General features: G+C 33.6%; 1 protein-coding gene across 1 annotated transcript in view; it reads left to right on the top strand.

The window, feature by feature from the left end:
• Positions 1 to 6,416: 6,416 nt before the first annotated feature.
• The window catches only part of LOC111718319 (BMP-binding endothelial regulator protein), a 29,153-nt gene continuing 10,506 nt past the window's right edge, over positions 6,417 to 25,063 (top strand). Inside the window, exon 1 of the mRNA XM_023493880.1 lies at positions 6,417 to 6,549. The gene's annotated coding sequence lies outside the window, so the exon portion shown is untranslated. The remainder of the gene's footprint in view (positions 6,550 to 25,063) is intronic.

The raw sequence follows: 25,063 nt of genomic DNA, 5'->3' as shown, positions 1-25,063 counted from the left end.
TATCGAAGAAAATCTGGTATCGGGGTGTGGAGAGATGGTAATGGCGGGGGGNGGAAGCGATGCTGCTTTCAACGTCTTATTAGTCATAATATATTCAGTATTCACCCTGTCATCAGATAGTTCTTTAAGGGTCTGAACTCTGTAGAATCTAAAAAAACTATTGGATTAAAAAACGTGTATTAATATGCTTAAATCATCAGGATTGACATTTTTTTAATACAAGGCCCCCCTTCCCCTTCCTAAAATGGTTCCCTGTCTGTAGAAGCCAGACTAGTTAGGCCTGGATACTAGGCCTAACATTCCTAGGCCTAAACCCTAGCTTTAAGCATCAAATTGTATCGATATATTACGATCAACAATTTTTACGTTCAATAAAAGATACACAACAATTTAATAATAATGGGATAAGAGATCACCATTGTAATCGATCACTATATATCGGAATAAGCCTAGTTAAGCCTGGTGTGCCTTTAGTTGGCGCCATGTTTTGTATATCTGCTGAATGCATTAGGTTGGTTCAGATGCTTTATGTAAATATCAAAATAGAATTTCTCCTCTCTCTCTCTTTCTCCTAGAGAACCAATATATTTACAACTTTGGTATCCGTTCGATACCAACCTAGGAGATATCATTATTTAAAGAATTTTCGAGTAGATATTTAGAAATATAAGAAGAATGGTATTTATTTTTAAAAAGAAAGAAGGTTATCATTATGTTTACAACTTTACTCTACCTAAATGATAATCTTATTGCTTAACAATTTTTTTTAAAGGACTCCTTCGTAACCTTTTTTTCTCGTAATAAACTTAAAATTTCTTTGCATTAACGATTGCCAATTTAAGATTTTAAGTTTTTTTTTGTAAAAGTTTTAGAAATATAATCTATAGTGATAATCAGAAAAGTGTGGAATTGTAAGGCGCCATTAAAGCAATTCTGAAGTGCATTTGATGTTGTTACAAGGCGAACAACTTTTCACTTATTAATTGAAATGGGTCTGTTTACACTGCACAGTTACTGTGTCTCATGTTCAATAAACTATTTAACCCTATCCCTGCTGGGGTACTTGAAAACCAGGATATGTTGGGGGGGTCAATTGACCCCCCCCTCCTTTAAATCCCATGTTTTATGTCCAAATATGACAAATGATACATCATTAGAAAGCTCTTGTGCTCTACTTTTAGAATCTGCAAAAAAAATTTCAAATTTGCAAAAATTCAATTTTTTATCGCAAAATCCAGTTATATAGCAAAAATGTTTGCAAAAAAAAAATTTTCCAAAAAATCAAAAATTATACATTTTTGCAAAATTTTAAATGACCTGATTTTTAATGGAAGAAAAACTAAAAATGTGCAAATTTCCTTTGACAGGTTGTTTGCAAAAAATTTGAAATTTTTTTTCGCAAAACTTGTGCAATTCGTTTCCTTATGTCATAGGCTTTCCAAAAAGCTAAATTTTATCAAAATCTGACAAGTGAAAGTGGGTCAAAACAAAGATTTAGTTTGTTACAGGCAAATGCAGTCATTCAGGCAGTGTGCCTGAGGACTCAGGCAGTTAGTATTAAAGCCCGGTTTTAGGCCTAAAGGTAGGGCTTTGGGTATGTAAGAAAAGTCAGAAAATTTCAACAGCCTCAGACCAATACTTTTTGAGTTATGTAAAAAAACTACAAGGGGGGGTCAAATTGACACCCCCCCCAGCAGGAATAGGGTTAAAGGTATAAATTGAGTTTAAAAGTCAACTTCCTATTCCAGAGTTTTTTGGCAATCACTGTATTCTATTCTAAGGCCATTTTGCCATTATTTATTCTAACCGTCCATTAGCTGCAACAAAATTGTTGATGCGACTGTTCACAACCTGTTACTTGATTTTTATAGTTGGTTACTAATGTCTCACTCAATGGGTTTATTATTCAACCTTGTTTCTAAACTTGACACCTGTTGTAAGTTCTTTTTCTTTATTTCAGGCTTTTACAGTTTCCAGAATTTTGTGATTCAACAATGACTCTGTTGAACATGATCCAAATAGCAAAGTGAAGTATCATATGGCAAGATTTAAGATTAATTTTTCATTGCTCACGCCTCCTTGCATTTGACAAATTCTAGCCACAAACTCAAATTGTCTAATCTCGAAATAAATCTTCAACTTTTGATATTTCAAAGTTAGACTATGGACGTCATACGTAATGTCGAGAGTGACCTGAATTTAAAAGAGTTGCAGGGCCGATTCACAATGGTATCCTTTAATCCCCTTCATTCGTGAAGGATGAAGGATGAAGGATGAAGGATGAAGGATGAAGGATAAAGGATGAAGGATGAAGGATGAAGGATGAAGGATGAAGGGTATAGGATGAAGGATGAAGCATGAAGAATGAAGGATGAAGGATGAAGGATGAAGGATGAAGAGTTAGGGATGATATATCACTGTTTACAACTAAAGGATTATAAGTTAAGTCAACGTATTAAGTTATATAATCTCTTTATCTTTTCTCTATCGTCTGTATATCACTATACAACTATCTATCTTTCTGTCTATCTTTTAATATATCTTTCGATCTATCTTTCTACACGTATATTTTTATCTATATCTAGAAAGCTAATTGTTTTCTGTCAAATATATTTGTATCTTTCCTTGTCTATCCTTGTGGTGTTAGGTACTTTCCCAAAGGCATTTTCCCAAGGGCGACCTCCAAAGTGACAACTTCCCAAGCGAAAACTTCCCAAAGGTTAGGTTAGGCCCTCTCAGCTAGGCGCCGTAGGCTGCAATTGGGGGGCCGAGCGCTGCGGCTAGGACAGGCTAGGGGGCCGAGCTCCGCGGCTAAAACAGGTTGGGGGACGAGCGCTTGGGAAATTTCACATTTGGGAAGTTGCCAGTTGGAAAAATACCCATGGGAAGTTGCCGCTTACGAAAAATTCGTTGGGAAATTACCTAACGTCTTTCCTTGTCTATCCTTGTCTGTCCTCGTCTATTCTCGTCTAACATTGTCTATCCTTGTCTATCTTTGTCTATCCGTGCCTATCCTTGTTTATACTTTTATATTCTTGTCTATCCTATCCTTGTCGATCCTTTTCTATTCTTGTCTATCCTTGTACATAGAACTATATGGCTACTTTGCGGATTTGACTTCGGGAGTGGGGACTGCTAATTAAGTATTTCTCATTTTAATTTCAATATTTATATCTTATATATATTTATGAGCCTAACATTACATTTAATTCATGAGAAATGATCCCTATAGCGTAGATGGATGGGGGGATGCTTCAAATTGAAAAAAGGAGGGGGTGAGAGGGTGGTATAGGGGGACATTACCCCTCAGCGACAATAGTTAAATTACACTCAAATGTCGAGGTATTCCTTGTTCCGTTTCCGGTTTCTCCTGGCAGTTTATACATTGCAACCTCCCCCCTCTCCTCTCCTGGCAGTTTATACATTGCAACCTGCATCTATGAAAGAATCATACAAATGATTATACCGTATCCTTCCTCTTATCCTTTCTCTGCCGCATACATCCTTCCTCTCTTACCTTTTCCTTTCTGCCTCTACCATCCTCCTTTCTCTCTCACCTTTTCCTTTCTGCCTCAACCATCCTACTTTCTCTCTCACCTTTTCCTTTCTGCCTCAACCATCCTCCTTTCTCTCTCACCTTTTCCTTTCTGCCTCAACCATCCTTTCTATCTCGCCTTTTCCTTTCTGTCTCATCCATCCTTTCTCTCTCACCTTTTCCTTTCTGCCTCATCCATCCTTTCTTTTTTAGAACGAAAGAGCCTTTAATGTCATAAATATCTAGAAACTAGTAAAAATATAGAATCTAGTAAAAATATAGAATCTAGTAAAAATCTAGAATCTAGTGTAAATTCCCTTTAAAAATTTAGATGTATGAACAAAACTAAAATAAAGTCTAAGAGATTTGAGTTTGCAGTGCAGTGCAGCAAATTGGGTACCCTCCGGTGGAACGGAGGCCACCGGAGGGCAATTGTTTCTACCGGAGGGAATGTTTTTATTTATTCAATGCTAATTACTCCATCGGAGGGATGGTAATTAACACTCAGAACACTAATTACTCCATCATAGGGGTGGTATTTACCATTCAGGACACTAATTACTCCCTCGGGGGGATGGTAATTAACACTCAGAACACTAATTACTCAATCGGAGGGATGGTAATTAAGAATTGGGACACTAGTAACTCCATCGTAAGGATGGTAATTAACATTCAAAGCACTAATTACCATTCCTCCTGTGGAGTTATTAATGTGCTAAATGTTCAATACTATCTCTCTGATATAGTTCTAAGCATTTAATAAAAATGTGTATTCCCTAGCTCCGTTGGAAATAATTTCCCTCCGGTGGCCTCCGCTCTAGTGGAGGGGATCCACTATGCTGCTGCAAACTGTAATCTCTCATAAATGCCCGTGTACCCTACAATGTCTCATCCAGAAGCATGAGCAAATCTAGAAAGTTCTTAAAGTGACACATTCTCACTGCAGGTTTTCTCTGCAGGGAAACTGGAAAAATGTTTTGAAAATATGGTGACATTACTACAAGTTTTGTGAGTCATTACAGTACACACCAATCCAGACTGCAGAAGAAACACTGCCTGAGATTTAAAGGGACTGTAAACATAACTTCAACGGTACCCTTTAAAGAATGAATTATGATAGCTATTTTTTATTGAAATGTTAATTTTCAATCAACAAATTCTTGCTTCAAAAACAATCGAAAGGGGAGAAGCGCCCTGAATTTCTTTTTATGTGTTCATGTGATCTACGGGAAAGTAGATACCGACTATAAAGTCCTAGGAAGTGGTGAGGGGTTAATATTCAAATTACATCTTTCTATTGGTTTCATTAGGAAACAAACAAATAACACTAAACCACAGATAGATATACAGATATACAGACAGATGTACTGATATACAGACATATGTACAGATATACAGACAGATATACATATATACAAACAGATGTACAGATATATAGACAGATAGACAAAGAGATATAAATGTATACAGACATTGACAAGTATATGAATGATATACAGATATAAAAATAGATATACAAATATACACAAAGACATATATTGGATTTAGTATTGGGCTAATTTTTTTTTTGGTCCTATATTACACTTTCAACCTTTTGGGTTACTTGTATATATTACACAATGAAAGCTGAATCGTTTATAAAGTAAGATGTATAATCTCTGAATTTTGCTTTTATTACAAATGCAAAAAAAGCAAAAATGATAAAAAAGCTAAACCAACACGTTTTATTTAAGCGATAAGTCAAAACGAGATATCCTATCGTTTCACTTTTTATTTTGTGCCGTTTATGTGAGAGTACAAATGTTGCAATGTTGCAATGTTGAGTCTTTGCAACAAAATATGATTTTCTAATTCATATATCTTTGCATGCTACAATGTCAGGAAACTTAGATATTTAAAACTATAAATTCTGCTAGATAAAATAATCTAAGTTTGAGGTATTGTAGGTTTTAAGATATAAAGATGTAAGTAATATTAGAAAATTTGAGTTTGTGGCAAAGACTCAAGTCCCTTAAACTAAGCATATTAATATTTAGAATTTACCTCGTCCTCCTTAAATCATGATAAAGCTTTTATATTTTTTTGAATCGGATTTAGTAAAAATTCGATTTAATTCGGTTTAACCAACTAAAGAAATGCATTTCTCTAAATCTGAACATTATGTGTTGGGGATTTCCCAATACAACTTACAACATGACTAATTTCAAAAAATCTATTTCCGACCTAAATTTTTTTTTTGTAAATGACAATGAAGTGTTTAAGTCTTGTATTACATAAGCCTTTTTAGCCCTTTTTATTATAATCGTGATTTCTAAATAGAACTTTCAATTTTTAATGTATAATTGTATCAATCTATTGAAAGTATAGAAATTAATTGAATTTTTTTATTACATCTACAAAATGTATTAATAAAACCTAAGTTGTTTTTCATTATTTTTTATGGAAGATAAATCTTATTATGTATCATAAGCTGACTAAATGAATAATTAGGCCAGAAACTGAAAGTATGGCTTTTTAGTTACTCAACAAATGAAAGTTTAAAATTAACAGTAGATCTGGACAATATAAAAAGTACAAAAAAAAAGTATAATTTGTAACTGTTACAAATAAGACCAAACTAACCACTGCACTGCACAGATTGAACATTTGTAAAGTTGTGGTTTGGAAAAATGCTTGTATGGATAAAGACCAAACCAAAGACTAGGAAGAATTAAACCCCCCAAAAAATAATATGGTCCTTTGTACTTTCAATCAAAATGTTCAGTAACTATTGAGGTTAAAGTGAGTAAAGAAAGGCTCTGATTACTAAAAAAAAACTTCCCTCCACCCCCTGGTAAATGTTGAGGCCCAAGAATAGGCCAGTATGCCTAGTATGAGTGTGAGTGTGTGTGTATGTGAGGAGAACTGGTTAGTTGAGTTCTAGTATTCTACAGATTCACATCTAGCATCTTAGCAGATATATCATACAACACAGATATATTTAGACATCAGTGAGATATCAACTATATTATACGGTAGGAATAATATGCTTTTTAATTTAAACTTCATCCCCCATCTACCCCCCCCCCGTATCCCATATATTCCCTTGGTTTTATGTCGAGGTCTATTCCTATAAATATATATAACATATATACATATATATAAATAACTGTTTATCATTGTTGATCAGAGCCAGGAAAAGAAAATTCCTTAAAATATGGTGCAAATTCAAAGGTTAACGTGTAGTTTTTTCTGCCCCCCCCCACAAAAAAAACCACAAAACTGTTCAGTTTTTATAACTTTTATTTTTAAGACAATAGTTTTACAACTTGGAAATTAAAAATTTTAATATTTTTCTATTATTTCAAAGTCTTAATTATTCACTGCAGTCTAAATTAAGAGTTTTTAAATTTGCAAGACTTATTTGTGATGTTTTAGAATTTTTGGGGTTTTTTTTGGGTGGGGAGGGAGGGTGAACACAGAAAAGTTGTAAAAAATCTAATTGTGAAAACGAATATATAAACAGAAAAAAAGTATTAGACCAGAGAATATTAAGGAAGGCATTAATTACGCTGATGAAGAGTGTTAAGGAGGATTGATGGTTGGTTTAAAACTAGGCTTAGATGATTTTAAAGAATTAAAGTCCTGGAATGCAGTGAGTGGAGGTGGGGGGGGGGGATGGCTGGGATCCGCTTCGTACGCTACGCACCTTTCAGACACTATACGCGGAAATTCTTGAGCGAAATCCGTTCCAAATGCATCCTGCGTATTTATCTGTTTATTCAGTTCATTCATTCCTTCAGATTTATCATATTTAACATATTTTCATAAATCTTTTAAAATACTTTTTTTTCAAGTTCATTTATCAATCATTAAAGATATTTTTAAATCACCCAAATATTGTTAAAAAACTGAAGACAACCCCCATTGTATAATAAACCAAAAAGTTTACCCTTTTTGCTATATTTAATGTTTCATGAAACACCCTTTCCCTACAAATTATTTCGCCACAAAACATTTTCCAAAAAAAGAGTCGTCAAAACGTTTTACTACTAAACGATTGCCTTAAAAACGATTTTCGATGAAACGTTTCTCTCTGAAACGTAACGTGTTCGTAAGAAAATTTCCCAAAAAATTTTCCCCGAAAAACGTTTTACCCAACAATATTTCATCAAAAAATATTTCCCCACAAATCGTTTTCCGACAAACCGTTCCATCGGAAATAATAATTCAACAAAAGCTAAAGGGCCAAAGAAAGATTAACCCAATCATGATTGGAGGTGGGGAGAGGGTGTTTTCCGCCCCCCCTGTGTTTTTTCTAAATAACTTAAAAACAGCTTTCATTAGAACGCTTAAACTTCTTTACTTAAACTTCATGGTTGTGAATTAATTTTGCAAAAAATCTTTTTTTGATACATATGGTAGGGTGGAGGACAGTCAACTGGCAGGTCGGTGTTTCAAAAAAATCAGAAGTGGTTAATATAATAGTTTCTTTTATTAATTAAGCTGTTAATATTTTTCCGACGCATTTTTTGACCTTTTTTAAAATCCTCCCTTGCATTCTAACCATTAAAGGATTGAGGTCTAATTTTTTCCAATGAGCAGACCTTGAAAAGTTGGATGTATCACACTCCCCTTTCTCAACTCTAAGGGCAAACTCATAGACAATATTAGATAAATTAAGGGTTAAAGGATTTGTAGACTGGGGAGTCAAGGGGGGGTATATATATTTATAGAAGAAATTACAAATATAAGGATGAGCAAGGGTGTGGAGGCCTTGAGGGTAAAATATTGCGCAAAATAAAGAGTTATTTAATCCGGGGAAATCCTGAAAATCAAGATGATCATGTTTATTTATTCCTTCCTTTAAACCTCTCCCTCTCTCCCTCTATACTCAGTGCTCAGTATATTTCCCTCACTCATCTAACAAGGTTCGTAGGTTCATTCGTTTCCCTTAGTTTCACTTAGTTTCTCCAGCCATGGCCCAAGGTTCTCCAGTTGGCAAAAGTTTGTGTACGTCGGTGGCCCTAATTTTTCCTGGTGGCAACAGCTCCTACAAGTAATCCAAGATTCTCCATGTTTCTCCGTGTTTCCCTATATTTCTTCATGTTCCCCATGTTTCTCCAGTTTCACAAAGTTTCCCCGTAATTCATAATTTTGCACCAATTATCAACACGTTTCCCCACATTTCCCCACGTTTCCCAACGTTTCCCCACGTTTCCCAACGTTTCCCCACGTTTCCCTACATTTCCCCACATTTCACCAAGTTTCCCAACGTCTCCCAACGTTTCGCCAAGTGTTCCTTTGTTTCCCCAAGTTTCCCCTATTTTTCCACGTTTTTCATGGTTACCGACGTTTTCCCACGTTTCCACATGTTACCCCGGGTTTCCTCATTTTTCCCGATGTATCCCCACGTTTCACCATGTTTCCCTGGGTTTCCCCATGTTTTCCCGTGTTTCTCCATGTTTCTCCTGGTTGCGGCATGTTTTTTCGATGTTTCCCTGGGTTTCCCCATGTTTTTTTCCACGTTTCCCCGAGTTCCCCGATGTTTCCCCGGGTTTCCAAGTTCCCCATGATTCACCTTGTTTTTTCAATTTCACCCACGTTTCCCCGCGATTCCCAACGTTTCGCACGTTTCTTCAAGCTTCCCCATATGTTTCTTTATGTATCCATGTTCCCCCCCAGTTTACCACGTCTCCCCATGATTCTCCATGTTTTCCATTTTTCCTCATGATTCCTCATTTTTCATCATGCTTCACGAATTTCCACACGTTTCCCCAATGTTTCCCCATGCTTCCCATGTTTTCCCAAGTTACCCCATGTTCCCCCATGTTCCCTATGTGTTCCCATGTTTCCCTATGTGTTCCCATGTTTTCCCATGTTTCCCCATGTTTCCCCATGTTTCCCCATGTTTCCCCATGTTTCCCCATGTTTTCCCATGTTTGTTGAGGGGGGGTAGTAGTTGAGGGAAGGGGTTGCAATAGATACTCTCTTTTACAATGACATGAACCAGATCATCTAAATTAGGTAATTTAGATACAAATCAGTGCATTACTAAACCTAGCTAGTTAAACTATAGATTAAAAAACTTTTTATTTTATGTAGTTTTTAGAGAGTTATTCTTCTGAACACTTCTAGTTTGTAGAGAGTTTATCTTCTGTACACTTCTAGTTTGTAGAGGATAAATATTCTGTACACTTCTAGTTTGTAGAGGGTTAATCTTCTGTACACTTAATTGTAGTTTGTAGAGGGTTAACCTTCTGTACACTTCTAGTTTGTAGAGGGTTAGTCTTCTGTACACAGTTTGTAGAGAGTTAATCTTCTGAACACTTCTATTTTTAGAGAGTTAATCTTCAGTAAACTTCTTTATTAGAGAGTTTATCTTCAGTGCATATCTAGTGTGCAGAGATTCAATTTTCTGTACCACTTTGGTTTGTAGAGAGTTAATCTGTTGTACATTTAAGTTTGAAGAGAGTTAATCTTCTGTCCACTTCTAGTTTGTAGGGGGTTAATCTTCTGTACACTTGTAGTTTGTAAGAAGCTGTTAATCTTCTGTACACTTCTAGTTTGCAGAGGGTAAATATTCTGTACATTTCTAGTTTGTAGAGCGTTAATCTTCTGTACACTTCTAGTTTGTAAGAAGCTGTTAATCTTCTGTACACTTCTAATTTGTAGAGGGTTAATCTTCTGTCCACCTCTAGTTTGCACTTGCAGAGAGTTAAGCTTCAGTACACTTCTATTTTTAAGAAAGTTAATCTTCTTTACACTTCTAGTTTGTATAAAATTAGTCTTATGTACAATTTAGTTTGTAGAGAGTTATTCTTCTTTACACCTTTAGTTAGTAGAGACTTATTCTTCTGTACACTTTTAGTTTGTAGAGAGTTAATCTTCTGTACACTTCTATTTTTTGTAAACGCCCAGTTTGTAGAGAGTTTATTTTCTGTACACTTCTAGTTTGTAGAGAGCTAGTCTTATGTACAATTTTAGTTTGTAGAGAGTTAATCTTCTGTACACTTCTATTTTTTGTAAACGCCCAGTTTGTAGAGAGTTTATTTTCTGTACACTTCTAGTTTGTAGAGAGCTAGTCTTATGTACAATTTTAGTTTGTAGAGAGTTAATCTTCTGTACACTTCTATTTTTTGTAAACGCCCAGTTTGTAGAGAGTTTATTTTCTGTACACTTCTAGTTTGTAGAGAGCTAGTCTTATGTACAATTTTAGTTTGTAGAGAGTTAATCTTCTGTACGCTTCTAATTTTTGTAAACGCCCAGTTTGTAGAGAGTTTATTTTCTGTACACTTCTAGTTTGTAGAGAGCTAGTCTTATGTACAATTTTAGTTTGTAGAGAGTTAATCTTCTGTACGCTTCTAATTTTTGTAAACGCCCAGTTTGTAGAGAGTTTATTTTCTGTACACTTCTAGTTTGTAGAGAGCTAGTCTTATGTACAATTTTAGTTTGTAGAGAGTTAATCTTCTGTACGCTTCTAATTTTTGTAAACGCCCAGTTTGTAGAGAGTTTATTTTCTGTACACTTCTAGTTTGTAGAGAGCTAGTCTTATGTACAATTTTAGTTTGTAGAGAGTTAATCTTCTGTACGCTTCTAATTTTTGTAAACGCCCAATTTGTAGAGAGTTTATTTTCTGTATACATCTAGTTTGTAGAGAGTTACTTATGTACAATTTTAGTTTGTAGAGACTTAATCTTCTGTACACTTCCAGTTTGCAGAGAGTTAACTTGAAGTTTGTTATTATTAAATGTGTCTGTAATGGTTGTAAAATTAAGAAATATTTCCGCCCAATGGAAAAATTTCCTAACCCTTCCAAGCGAGGTGTATATATGTGTATAGAGAGGAATACTAATCCTTTAAAAGGATACGGTTCACTAGAGCAAACCTATCTTCTTCCTAGATCTACTTAATCACAACCTGGAGGAAGGGAGCCATATCTAGTTGGTGCTAGTGATTGAGGGGGGGGGGGAGGATGAACATTTTTTTGAAAAGGAGTAAAGTTTTTAATCTGGTGTATCTTCATTACATCTCCTAGATCTGGATTCCATGGATACCAGAGTATACTAAGAGAACATAAGAGGATATATCTGGTGGATTTAAAATTAGGGGTTTAATCCAGAATACAGATAATTCAGATAGAACAGGATATGTCGGAGATACTGATCTAAAACTTGAACAAAGAAAAATCATTTTTGAACTTTCTTTACACTTTGATTAAGCTATAATGTGGATTATAAGTTAAGAAATAAATATGGATACGGAACTGATATACACAAACAAACATGGTCTCTCTGATCTCTATCTGTATTTTATTTTACACGTGCTACATTAAAGAGAATACTTTTCTTCGTGGAATACAGTTATTAATGAAATTCATCCCAATTAGTTTGTTATGTTAAGGATTTATAGTAAAGTAAAATAGAGGGTTATCCTCACCATTTAATTTACTCCAATTTGATGTGCATACTAATTGTTTTAAAGCATTGCGGACACAATACAGTATGATGTGTTGTGTAATGTATGTGGTGCCGAGTGTACACTGTATAGTTGAATGTGTAGTGTAAAATATAATATGGAAGTGTACAGTATAATGTGTAGTGTACAGTATAATGTTAAGTTTACAGTATAATTTGCAGTGTACAGTACGTGTTGTGTATAGTCTAATGTTAAGTGTACATAATAATGTGTATTGTACAGTATAATCAGTAGTGTACACTATGTTGTGTTGTGTACAGCATAATATGTAGAGTACAACTACAATATGCTGTGTTGTGTACATTATGATGTGCAGTGTACAGTACAATTTGTGTGTACAGTATAATCTGCAGTGTGCACTATGTTGTGTTGTGTACAGTATAATATGCAGTGAACAATATGATGTGTTGTGTACAGAATGATGTGCAGTGTACAGTATAATATGCAGTGTGCACTATGCTGTGTTGTTTACAGTATAATATGCAGTGAACAATATGATGTGTGTATATATAAAATGATGTGCAGTGTACAGTACAATGTGCTGTGTACAGTATAATCTGCAGTGTACAATATGCTGTATTGTGTACAATATAATATGTAGTGTACAATATGCTGTGTTGTGTACAGTATAATATGTAGTGTACAATATGCTGTGTTGTTTACAGTATAAAATGTAGTGTACAATATTCTGTGTTGTGTACAGTATGCTGTGTTGTGTACAGTATATTGTGCAGTGTACAGTTTAATGTGTATTGTACAGTATAATGTGCAGTGTACAGTATAATATGTAGTGTACAGTATAATGTTAAGTGTACAGTATAATCTGTATTTTACAGTATAATCTGAAGTGTACAGTATAATCTGAAGTGTACAGTATAATATGTAGTGTACAGTATAATGTGAAGTGTACAGTATAATTTGTATTTTAAAGTATAATGTGAAATTTACAGTGTAATGTGAAGAGTACAGTATAATCTGTAGTGTACAGTATAATGTGAACGTTCGTAGTGGACAGTATTATATGTAGCCTGCAGTATGCTGTCAAGTTTACAGTACAACTAAGCGAATACATCAGTTTAAATATAAATAAACAGTTTGGAACCTTGAACTAAATCATAAGCAGACACACTAACAAGTTTTATTTTACACATTTATGTAAAGGGGGTGGAAGGGTGTTTTAACATTTAAAACATGAATTTTACGATAATTGTCTCTTTTTTTATTTGATTAATAAATTCTTTTATGATGGTCGAATATTTACTTTGTTTGTTTGGATGAATGTTTAATTCTTAGTTTAAAGGGGAGGTTGTTAGAATTTCTTGTTACGGTTATTGATTGGATTGGTTATATTGGTTGGATGCGTTGGATTGATTGGATTGGTTATATTGGTTGGATTGGTTGGATTGTTTGGATTGGTTATATTGGTTGGATTGGTTAGATTGGTTGGATTGGTTGGAATGGTTGTATTGGTTGGATGGTTTGGATTGGTTGTATTGGTCGAAGTAATACATTTGTTAGATTGTTGGGATTGGATGAATTTGTCGGATGGTAGGATAGGTTTGATTACTGGGATTGGTTGGATTGGTTGGATTGGTTGAAATAGATGGATGGGTTGAATTTGTTGGATTGGTTGAATTGGTAGAATTGGTAGACTTGGTAGAATTGGTTGAATTGGTTGAATTGGTGGGATTGGTTGAATTGTTCGTATTTGTTGGATTGGTTGAATTGATCAGATTGGTTGGATTAGTTAATTTGGTTAAATAGGCCGGATTGGTTGAATTTGTTATACTGGTGGGATTGGTTGGACTGGTTGGTTAGATAGGTTGTTTTTTTGGATAGGTTGGAATGGTTGGATTAGTTGGATTTATTGGATTAATTGGATTGGTTTGATGGGTTGGACTGGTTGGATTGGTTGGATTGGTTGGATTGGTTGGATTGGTTGGATTGGTTGGATTTGTTGGATTGGTTGGATTGGTTGGATTGGATGTATTTGTTGGATTGATTGAATTGGTTGGATTGGTTGGATTGATTGGATTGGTTGGATTGGTTGGATTGGTTGGATTTGTTGGATTGGTTGGATTGGTTGGATTGGTTGGATTGGTTGGATTGGTTGGATTGGTTGGATTGGTTGGATTGGTTGGATTTGTTGGATTGGTTGGATTGGATGGATTTGTTGGATTGGTTGGATTGAATGGATTGGTTGGATTGGTTGGATTGATTGGATTGGTTGGATTGGTTGGATTGATTGGATTGGTTGGATTGGTTGGATTGGTTGGATTGGTTGGATTGGTTGGATGTATTTGTTGGATTGATTGGATTGGTTGGATTGGTTGGATTGATTGTATTGGTTGGATTTGTTGGATTTGATGGATTGGTTGAATTGATTGTATTAGTTGGATTGGATGGATTTTTTGGATTGGTTGGATTGAATGGATTGGTTGGATTGGTTGGATTGATTGTATTGGTTGGATTGGTTGGATTGGTTGTATTTGTTGGATTGATTGGATTGGTTGGATTGGTTGGATTGGTTGTATTTGTTGGATTGGTTGGATTGGTTGGATTGGTTGGATTGGTTGGATTGGTTGGATTGGTTGGATTGCTTGGATTGCTTGGATTAGTTGTTGCAGATAACTATAGGTATATTGTGTATATTATGTCGCCAGGGGGAAACAGAGTTAAAATATTCTAAATAAAAGATTTAAAATAAATTGTCTAAATTGTATGGTTTGCCTGAACTAAACACAATATTATATATATTTACAATTCTAGTTTCCAATTCAAGATTATATTTAAATTTTCATCACGTAGAACTAATTTCTAGAATAATCCTTACAACCAAAAACTTGAAACGTATCTTTATCAAAAACATAAAATGCTTTATTTACTTTACATATTAATTTACAAATCGATGATGAATATTTTTCTGTTTTCCATGGAATAATCGACAAATTAAATGGTCACAGCTTTTTTAAAGCGTTGATATCTTTAATGGAAAACACGAGCCATAATTCAAGAAAACCAACGATATATATTTTTAGGAAAAAAATGTATAGTTTTGAATCGTTAATGTAACAATTAAAACTGTTTTGTTATGTTTTAGAACCCATTCTACCAACGTGGAACGAAGTCTATATTACTATTTCTATTTTAAAATAATTGCGTCTCAAGTTTCGGTTGAATTCTATGCCAGAATTAGGCTTTCAGAACAGTCGCAAAATTATACAGATTCGTACAGTGATATTTTTGGCATGCACGAAATTTTGGCATGCATTGCTTTGCAACATTTTTGTCTCATATTGTAGATTAATGCACTGGTGGACGGGTAAAATATTGAGGGGGCAAGGAGCTGGATTAGGGGGTTTAACAGCAATAATTTTAACTTGTTTTTGGAGGGAAAAGAAAAGCTTTTACTCTACACTTAAAAACATCACTGTGTTTGTATCTTGTTACAACACATATCCATATACCATAGATAACCTTATCAAAATTAGAAATTAGTTTCAATATACAAATTACCTAAATTATCAAAATACAGTAATGATCAGAAAATTATAAACAAGTTTATTCCCTTCTAATAAAAGGTTCTTGGTCTTAAATTTCCCAATGATAATTATAATAAAATACCGTAATTGAACGTTAACTTTTTTTTAAATCGTCGGTGTTTTCCGACTCGTCAAACGAACTTTCCTCAATTCTCAAATTGTTCCGTTCTTTAAAGAAACTTTCGTCCTCTCTAAAAATTCTCACCATATTTTGTATATTTAGAAATTTTTCTCTATCAGGAATTTTCGCAAACTCATCTTGCTAAATGCTAAATCAATTTCTTCATTTTTTTTGCAATTCACAGTGCAACCTTGATTTTTTTGTGCAAAACCTGTCAAACCCTGGCTCACGAAACTACGATAAAATCTGAGAAAAAAATTAATTATCAAATAATGATGATTTTGCATGGACCAAGTGTAAATAGTTTAAGAATGAACGGGAATAAAACAGATTTCAAGTTATCAAATAAAATAGGGGAGGGGGGGGGGGGGTAAAGTTATTCCCACATTCCGAGTTTTTTTATTTTGTTTTAGGACATGCATACATGCATATAAGTTGCAATGTATGCGTTCAATACGTAAAATGAGGCCCACAACCAACAGAAAATACCTTTCTTTTTTTGAAGTAAATCATTAGTGTAAACACATATACAATCGCTAAATAACACCATTTTTTTGGGGGTGGGGATATTTTTTTCAGAAAAAACATATATCTTTTTATCGTTGATTAGATAACGTACTAATTAACCCATATGCTCTTTGGGCTTTTGACTGAGTTATATCTGTTATTTATTATCTTGATTTAAACATCGCGCAATAGTAAATCATCAGTTCATCATATTGTAAAATCATCTCTAGCTAGAGTTATATAATCGGTACAATTTATCAAACTACAAATCCATGAGAAATACTTCGACCGAGCAAGGAATATTAAAAATAATGCTGATTTTTTTATCTCAGAATTTTATCTTAAACAATATAAAATTTCGTGATTTTTTCTTTATTTGCTTTTACAAGTTTACAACACGAAAAATGGGGTACAGATAGGATAAAGTGTAAAAATGGGGGTACAGATAGGATAAAGTGTAAAAATGGGGTACAGATAGGATAAAGTGTAAAAATGGGGTACAGATAGGATAAAGTGTAAAAATGGGGTACAGATAGGATAAAGTGTAAAAATGGGGTACAGATAGGATAAAGTGTAAAAAATGGGGTACAGATAGGATAAAGTGTAAAAATGGGGTACAGATAGGATAAAGTGTAAAAATGGGGTACAGATAGGATAAAGTGTAAAAAATGAAGCTATGGATAAGAAGCGCAGTGATTTCGTATTACTAAATAATTCTGTTTGCTCCCCCTGGCCCCTAAACTCTGTGTAAGAACCTGAAAGCGTCTAGCCTAGGTTGACCCTTGGCGACATAGGGACACAAGGACCGTAAGATTGACGCCAACGGTATTACAAGGTTGTGGGGTAGATAGATAGATAGATAGATATCAAGATCAAGATCTTACAAAGATAGACTATAATGTATATTGTTAAATTATCATTATTTGATTTAACATTCTACATGTAGATTAGTAGTGATAATTTAGCTATTAACTGCGGAATTATCTATAACAAACTTTTATTTTCAAAAATAATAACTTTATAATTATTTGCAAATTTGTCTTCATCTTGGACTTAAAAAAAGTAAATTTTTTTTTTTTTTTTGGAAGCCAATTCTTTTAAAAACTCTTACTAGCCATAAACCCGGCCATTGCAAAACATGTGAGCTCGATCAGTTCAGCAGTTTTGACGTTTATTGGATACAAACAAATACCTTGTCAAGCCAAAGTATACATATATATAATATATCTAAACATAATTAATTCAAAATAAAAAATTGATCTTAAAAAAACACTCTCAGATTATACAATGGTGTTTATGTTTCCAATGTTCTATGGATATAAATCTTTATAATTTTTTTTATCAACACTAAAGACTTTTTTTGGCCAGACTTGATTCATTGATAGATTATGCAAAACCGTGTATTATTATAAATTGCACGAGTGCGAACTGCGAATATAGAATACCAAGAATTGCAGATTATTCAAATATAAATACATATATCTACTGTGCTAATACACCACACTTTAACTCATCCATTTTTCGCGCCAAATTTGATATTTGAAATTTTTATATTTAATCGTGTCTGGTTTATAGTCTACTCCCTTATAGAATACTCCCTTATAGTCTCTCCCTTATAGTATACTCCCTTATAGTCTACTCCCTTATAGTCTACTCCCTTATAGTCTACTCCCTTATAGTATACTCCCTTATAGTCTACTCCCTTATAGTCTTCTCCCTTATAGTCTACTCCCTTATAGTCTACTCCCTTATAATCTACTCCCTTTTAGTCTACTCCCTTATAGTATACTCCCTTATAGTCTACTCCCTTATAGTCTACTCCCTTATAGTCTACTCCCTTATAGTCTACTCCCTTATAGTCTACTCCCTTATAGTCTACTCCCTTATAGTCTACTTACTCCCTTATAGTCTACTCCCTTATAATCTACTCCCTTATAGTCTACTCCATTTAAGTCTACTCCCTTATAGTCTACTCCCTTATAATCTACTCCCTTATAGTCTACTCCATTTAAGTTTACTCTCTTAAAGTCTACTACCAATTATAGTCTACTCCATTTTAGTTTACTCTCTTAAAGTCTACTACCTCATAATAAATGAAAACCTTTAGAAAGTCTTATTTTGTTTAGAGACCATTTAAAGCCCAAACACCTAGAATGTATAAAACTCTTCCCTTCTTATAGATACTCTCCTCTATAGTGTACCCCAATACCAGATGAACTTCTTCGGTTCCACTCCCTTTCTAATTTGTTAATAAAACCCCCCGCACCCTTATCCTCAGAATCCTGCACCTGTAAATATATTAGGTATTCTGTACTACACCATATTCTATATTTTTATTCTGTATTCTGTACACCATATCTTGAATTTTTATTTTGTATTCCTTACACCAAACTCTGAACTTATGTTCTTTATTTTTTACACCAAATTCTGTATTCTGCATCTTTATTCTGTATTCTGTATTCTGTACACTATATTCTGTAGCTTTATTATGTATTCTGTAACACCATATTCTGTAGCTTTATTCTGTATTCTGTAACACCATATTCTGTAGCTTTATTCTGTATTCTGTACACAATATTCTGTAGCTTTATTATGTATTCTGTACACCATATTCTGTTGCTTTATTCTGTATTCTTTACATCATATATTCTGTAGCTTTATTCTGTATTCTGTACACCATATTCTGTAGCTTTATTTTGTATTCTGTACACCATATTCTGTAGCTTTATTCTGTATTCTGTACACAATGTTCTGTAGCTTTATTCTGTATTCTGTACACTTTATTTACTATTCTTTATTTTGTATCCTTTATTCTGTATTTTTTATTCTGTACATCATATTTTGATCTGTATTCTGTTCACCATTGTGATTTTCAAAACTAATTATTTCAAATTGTGATATCTCTACAAAAGTAACTTGTGCATTTCTACTGCAGGAATGCAATGTAGGAATTGTCATAATTAAACATTTTTCAAGAAAAACTACGTTATCTTCCACAGTACTTATCAAATAAAGGTTTAGGTTGTGATTCGGGAATAATTATCTTTAAATTGAGGGTCCATTAAATGCAGTCCATTTAATGGAGTCCCTTTAATGCAGTCCCTTTAATGCAGTCCATTTAATGCAGTCCCTTCAATGCAGTCCCTTGAATGCATCGTTCGTTTTTGCATCATTTTTGCATCATTTTTGGACCGTTTCTGTTTTGTGTTTTGAAGATATTTTCTCTCATTGTTAGAAGAGCAAATGTTCTTACTCTTTGTCAAATGTTTAAATCTGAAAGAAAATCTAATGAGAAACCAAACCAAAAACAAACAAATTTAGTGCACTAGAGTTATATGTAAGACATTTAAATCACGATATTAGTTAAGGAATGTACACCAGGAACTCTAAAATCTTTGTTTACAAATAAGTGTACTGCAGTATTACTGAGTTTGTTTACATTTCCCCCGGAACTGCAGTACAGTTAATGGTTAAATTAGGAGTTGTTTATTCCTGTTGTATTTTCCTAGATTCCTAAAAAAATGCCTAATTGCTGTTCTACTTATGCCTACTAGTACTAGGTATCCTTAATGTTTACAAAACGGTCAAACTATTTACATAATATATATCTGTTTGAATAAACAGATAAAATTTATTAACTCTTTTTTGTTTACATCTGCTTTTTTACATAAACTTTACGTAAACTTTACATAAACTTTAAAGGACACTGGACCCTCCACATACATCTCCCCTATCTTCTTTTATCCTCTTCGGCACAAGAAATACTTTTATTTTACAGTGAATTCCATAAAATTGTGAAAAAAGAAGACGATATTTCAGAAATCTTATGTGTATTTGATGTTGTTTTGAAACAAATAGATTTGATAGTACCTGGACAATCAAATAGAATTTTCCAAGGCAAATTAATTTTATCGTGTACGCAATTCTGCATAATTCCGCGCAACATATTTTCTATTGGAAACCCTATTATCATAGTTTGAGTCTAATAGTCGTCTACATACAAAAAATACGTAAAACTAATAATATATCTGGTCAGCTGGTCAGCTTGTCTCATTTTTCAATTTTACGTTCAAATATCAGTCTAGCGTAAAACAAATCATATAAATGCAAGTTAAATATAATGTATAAGGAATAAGTGTGAAGCGTGCTAATTATGAAGTATAGTACAAGAGATAATATTTGGTAAAAATGTTCATATCATATCTATCTATCTATCTAATCAATTGACCGAACAATGTTTAAACTATTTGACAGTTTCCAAACTTAAACAAACTCTTTAATTTTATCTATTTCCTTTCAATTTTTTGTTAAGCTATTGAAGGTGTTTACTTGTTTAGTTTTTTGTACGTTTTTCCATATTTTATTTTCAATCCTTTCCTGCATTATCGTCGCAGCTTTATTTCATTTAACCTTATCCTTTCCTTTCACTCGATCTTTACTTTCTCGTATTCTATTTCAAATAAAACGACATTTACATTTACTTTCTATTTAACCTTTATCTTTTTCCTTAATCTTTTCTACCACAAAATGGTATTCTGATTTTAAATCTCATCAACGGTTACTATATAACAAACATTTTTAATCATATATTGCAATCTTTTCATTAAACCTTCACTTTTATCTTTTCCTATAGTCTTTTATTCTGATATTTTGTGGATCTACACTTAGTCCTTCTCCTATCACCCAATGATTATAAACAAAGGATCCTAGGAATTTTGAATTGAAAAATCTTTGCTCCGAAACCCCGTTCTGTGGGTTATTTAAAGATCAATTTAATCAAACTAAGTATAAATAATTTAAAGTTTGATTATTTTTAATAAGACAACTTTAATATGCCCTTTTTTAAAAAACATTTCTATGGGGATTCCTTGTTTATCTTCCTTGCTACGAACTGATACTAAATTAACTAAATTAACATTTAACGTATTTTGTGAACAATATATCAGGTTTATCAGATTCGGAAAAAAATCGGAAAAATGTCCCCTTTCTGATGACGTCATACTTGTCGGACAATTGTTCCCCCTTTGAAAAGCATACTGCAAATTGTCGGACAAATGTCTCGGCATGAAAACAAAGTGTGAATTTAAAAATATGGAATTAAAAGACTGAAAAGAGAATTCAAGTTGGATAAAAGTTCAACTTTGAAAAATGGAAGAAATGAGTTAAAAACAACAATTTAAAATAAAAGAAAGATTGTGTTTCAGAAAGAGATTCATATAAGCGCAGTAAAAATAAAAAATACAATTTTAATAATTAAAAAAAGAAACTTTAAATGCGAATCACATTAGATGGAAGTTCGAATCAAAATCTTAAGAATTTGTAAAGTTTTAAAATATTTTTTTACTAGATTGCAATAAAATATTGGTCATACAGGGTTACTCACAAAGTATGAGACTTCAGAGACGATTTTACGGAATTTACAATGTATGTTTCCTTATATTCATAATCAGCTGGAACTACTAGTTCAATTCTTAAACTAATATCAACTAAGCCATTTAAACACCATTCGAACCCTATTTGAATAGTTTTAGGACGTCTTTACGTTCTCATCCTTATGTGGGTGACCCTGTACCATCTATAAAAAGCATATGACAGGGTGTATTTAGGTTTAAAGCATTAATTTGATATTTCAACTCAAGAAAATAGGTTTGTGTTTTAATTCATAAATTCTTGCCTAAGGTTCTTATTCCTGAGAAACTGTGAGAACAAACAAAGACATCAGAAATTTTGGACATTTTTTCATTTCTTAATTTTATTTATGTTTTAAGTAATAAATTATTTAAGATGTACATGAAACGGTGTATATTAACAATAATAATATATTTGTACATATAGAATATATAAGGTTTATATATCCCCCTGTAAAACCCTGGTAAATCTAGATCTAAATATAGTTGAGTATATCCCACGCCCAATATGTCTCTCTACTCAGAACTGTAAACCAACTAGATATCAGTCTTGCACGCAATCATTACAACCAGTACCAAACAGTACCTTGATACTCCTAAACCATTCCCAACCATTCTAACCATGAAACAGTACCTTGATATAGGGGTTACCAGTCTAACCATTCATGAACATTCCATTACTAAACAGTACCTTGATACCCCTAAACCATTCCAAACCATTCATGAACCTATTCCAGTACTAAACAGTACCTTGATACCCCTAAACCATTCCAAACCATTCATGAACCTATTCCAGTACTAAACAGTACCTTGATACCCCTAAACCATTCCAAACCATTCATGAACCTATTCCAGTACTAAACAGTACCTTGGTACCCCTAAACCATTCCTAACCATTCATGAACCGTTCCAACCAGTAATAAACAGTACCTTGATATAGGAGTAACCATTCTAACCATTCATGAACCTTTTCCAGTACTAAACAGTACCTTGATACCCCTAAACCATTCCAAACCATTCAGGGACCTATTCCAGTACTGAACAGTACCTTGATACCCCTAAACCATTCCTAACCATTCATGAACCGTTCCAACCAGTAATAAACAGTACCTTGATATAGGGGTAACCATTCTAACCATTCATGAACCTATTCCAGTACTAAACAGTACTTTATTACCCCTAAACCATTCCTAACCATTCATGAACCGTTCCAACCAGTATTAAACAGTATCTTGATATAGGGGTAACCATTCTAACCATTCTTGAACCTATTCTAGTACTAAACAGTACCTTGATACCCCTAAACCACTCCTAACAAATGATGAGCCATTCCAACCAGTACTAAACAGTACCTTGATAACCCTAAACCATTCCTAACCATTCAAGAACCTATTCCAGTACTTAAAAGTCCCTAAGCCATTCCTTACCATGCTAGAACCATTTCAAACTTTAACAGTACCCAACCAATTCCCAAAACGTACGTAAACTTTAGTAAACCATTCCTACAACGTTCCTGAACCATTTCTAATACTAGAATTAATAATCAAGCTGGTATTATCATCCAACAATCCCTAGAATAAACAAGAGATATTCCTGAACCATTCTTTAATGATTTTAGTAATAGGTTTATATTCCTAGCCACGGAGATTTTCGTTATGCGTTTTAGTGACCCTTCAAGTTAGGTGGGGCATGCACAATTCACAACGGTATCCTAAAACCTTTAACTGATCAACAATGTGGAAGATATCGTCGTTTTCGGGCTTTATGAGTGCGGGGTAAACTTCTGGCAATTTCCCTCTTTGATTCTGGTGCAGAAATCTGCAAAGCACTTTTGTAGAAAACCTCGAATTTGAAATAAAGTTAAAAGCATGAAAAACTTATTGGTTCATGATCATAGAAGGGTACTGTTGTGAATCAGACATTCCACTCTTTGTTTGGTTTTTATAATGACGTCTACAGTCTCTCTATAAGCAAATTTTTACCCTCTGTATACTGTGAAGTATAAGAAGTATAAAATAAATAAAAATAAAGGCTTTGAGTTTTTTCTCATAAATTCAAATTTTCTAACCCTTATAATTTGGCAACCAGATTGTGTAAACCTTTGATATTTTAAACTATGACTTTTTGATAAAACAGAATTCATCCTTTGAACCTTCAAAGGTCTACGACACGAGGTTGCAAAGATAAAGGAATTAGAGTTAGTTGCAAAAGCTCCGTTCCTTTAATGACTTTTTTTATTTTTTTTTTAATTTAAAACAAAACATTGGATAGATAAACTTTTCAAATGAAATAAAAAAATGGAAAAAATTAAAATGAAGTTAAACCATTTAAAACTTCCCATTAAAAAAATCAATTTCTGTAGTAAAAAATATATAAAATAAGAAATTTTTATTGCTTCAGTAAACGTTTGTGAGATGAAACGTCACATCCAAAAATGTTCTAATCACGTTTTTTTACTCCTCTGCTGTGCAGCTTGGTGTTATTAGCTGGTAAAAACCTGATCATGTTAAACTGGTTTCAGAAAATAAATTATTCTTTATCTTCTAATTGAGACAAATATAAATGGTTGCAAATAAAACATTATTTTCCTCCTAGGACACATATGTAAGAGACTGGCATTGTAATTTAAGTAGCCCTCCAGTTAAGGATAGGCAAAACCGATTTTCAACAGAACCCCTGAAATTTAATCTTTTCAATAGAGTGTGGAAGAATACGTCGTCTTTAACATAGTTCTTTTAATTCCTTCATTGTTTCTAAAGCAAGTTATGTGCATAGTTACTTTAGTAGAGAAACCACAAATCAAATATCTAAATATATCTAGGACTACACCAATTTACTTTTTCCTTGGGTTTTGATTGAGCAGCTGCTTGAAGATATGAAAATAGTTTATTTATTTATATTAATTGTATAATAACGGTATAAAATCTACATAGTTTAGCTTGTATACTCCCAATACGATAACAGATACCTCCGCCTTCTTTATATCCGCCCCTTCCTTATGCTTCCTGGTCCCTCTTTGACCCCCCTATCCCCCCCCCCTTCTCCTGTTATGTTCACATTTGTTGACATTCATTAATAGGTTTGACATAAGCTGATCTTTACTACGGGTTCACTAATTAATCAAAGGGGTTCTTATAGGTTTAATTATAAATACAGGGGGATATATAAATGTTCATAGAGGTTATAGGGGAAATTGAGGGGATACAGGGATACAGGGGGATACATGGGGATATATAAATGTTTATAGAGGTTATAGGGGAAATTGAGGGGATACAAGGATACAGGGGGTTACAGGGGGATATGTGAATTTGAATAGAGGATAAGGGGAATACAAGGGGATACAGGGGATACAGGGGACACAGGGGATACAGGGGATCCAGGGGATATAGGGGATACATGGGATACAGGGCATATAGGGGATATAGGCGATAAAGGGGGATAAAGGGGGATACACGGGGATACAGGCGATACAGTGGGACACAGGGGATACAGG

Source organism: Eurytemora carolleeae, unplaced genomic scaffold (genome assembly GCF_000591075.1).
Source record: "Eurytemora carolleeae unplaced genomic scaffold, Eaff_2.0 scaffold60, whole genome shotgun sequence".
Taxonomy (NCBI): domain Eukaryota; kingdom Metazoa; phylum Arthropoda; class Copepoda; order Calanoida; family Temoridae; genus Eurytemora; species Eurytemora carolleeae.
The sequence above is the reverse complement of the archived record's forward strand: the minus strand, read 5'-3'. Positions and strand labels throughout refer to the sequence as shown.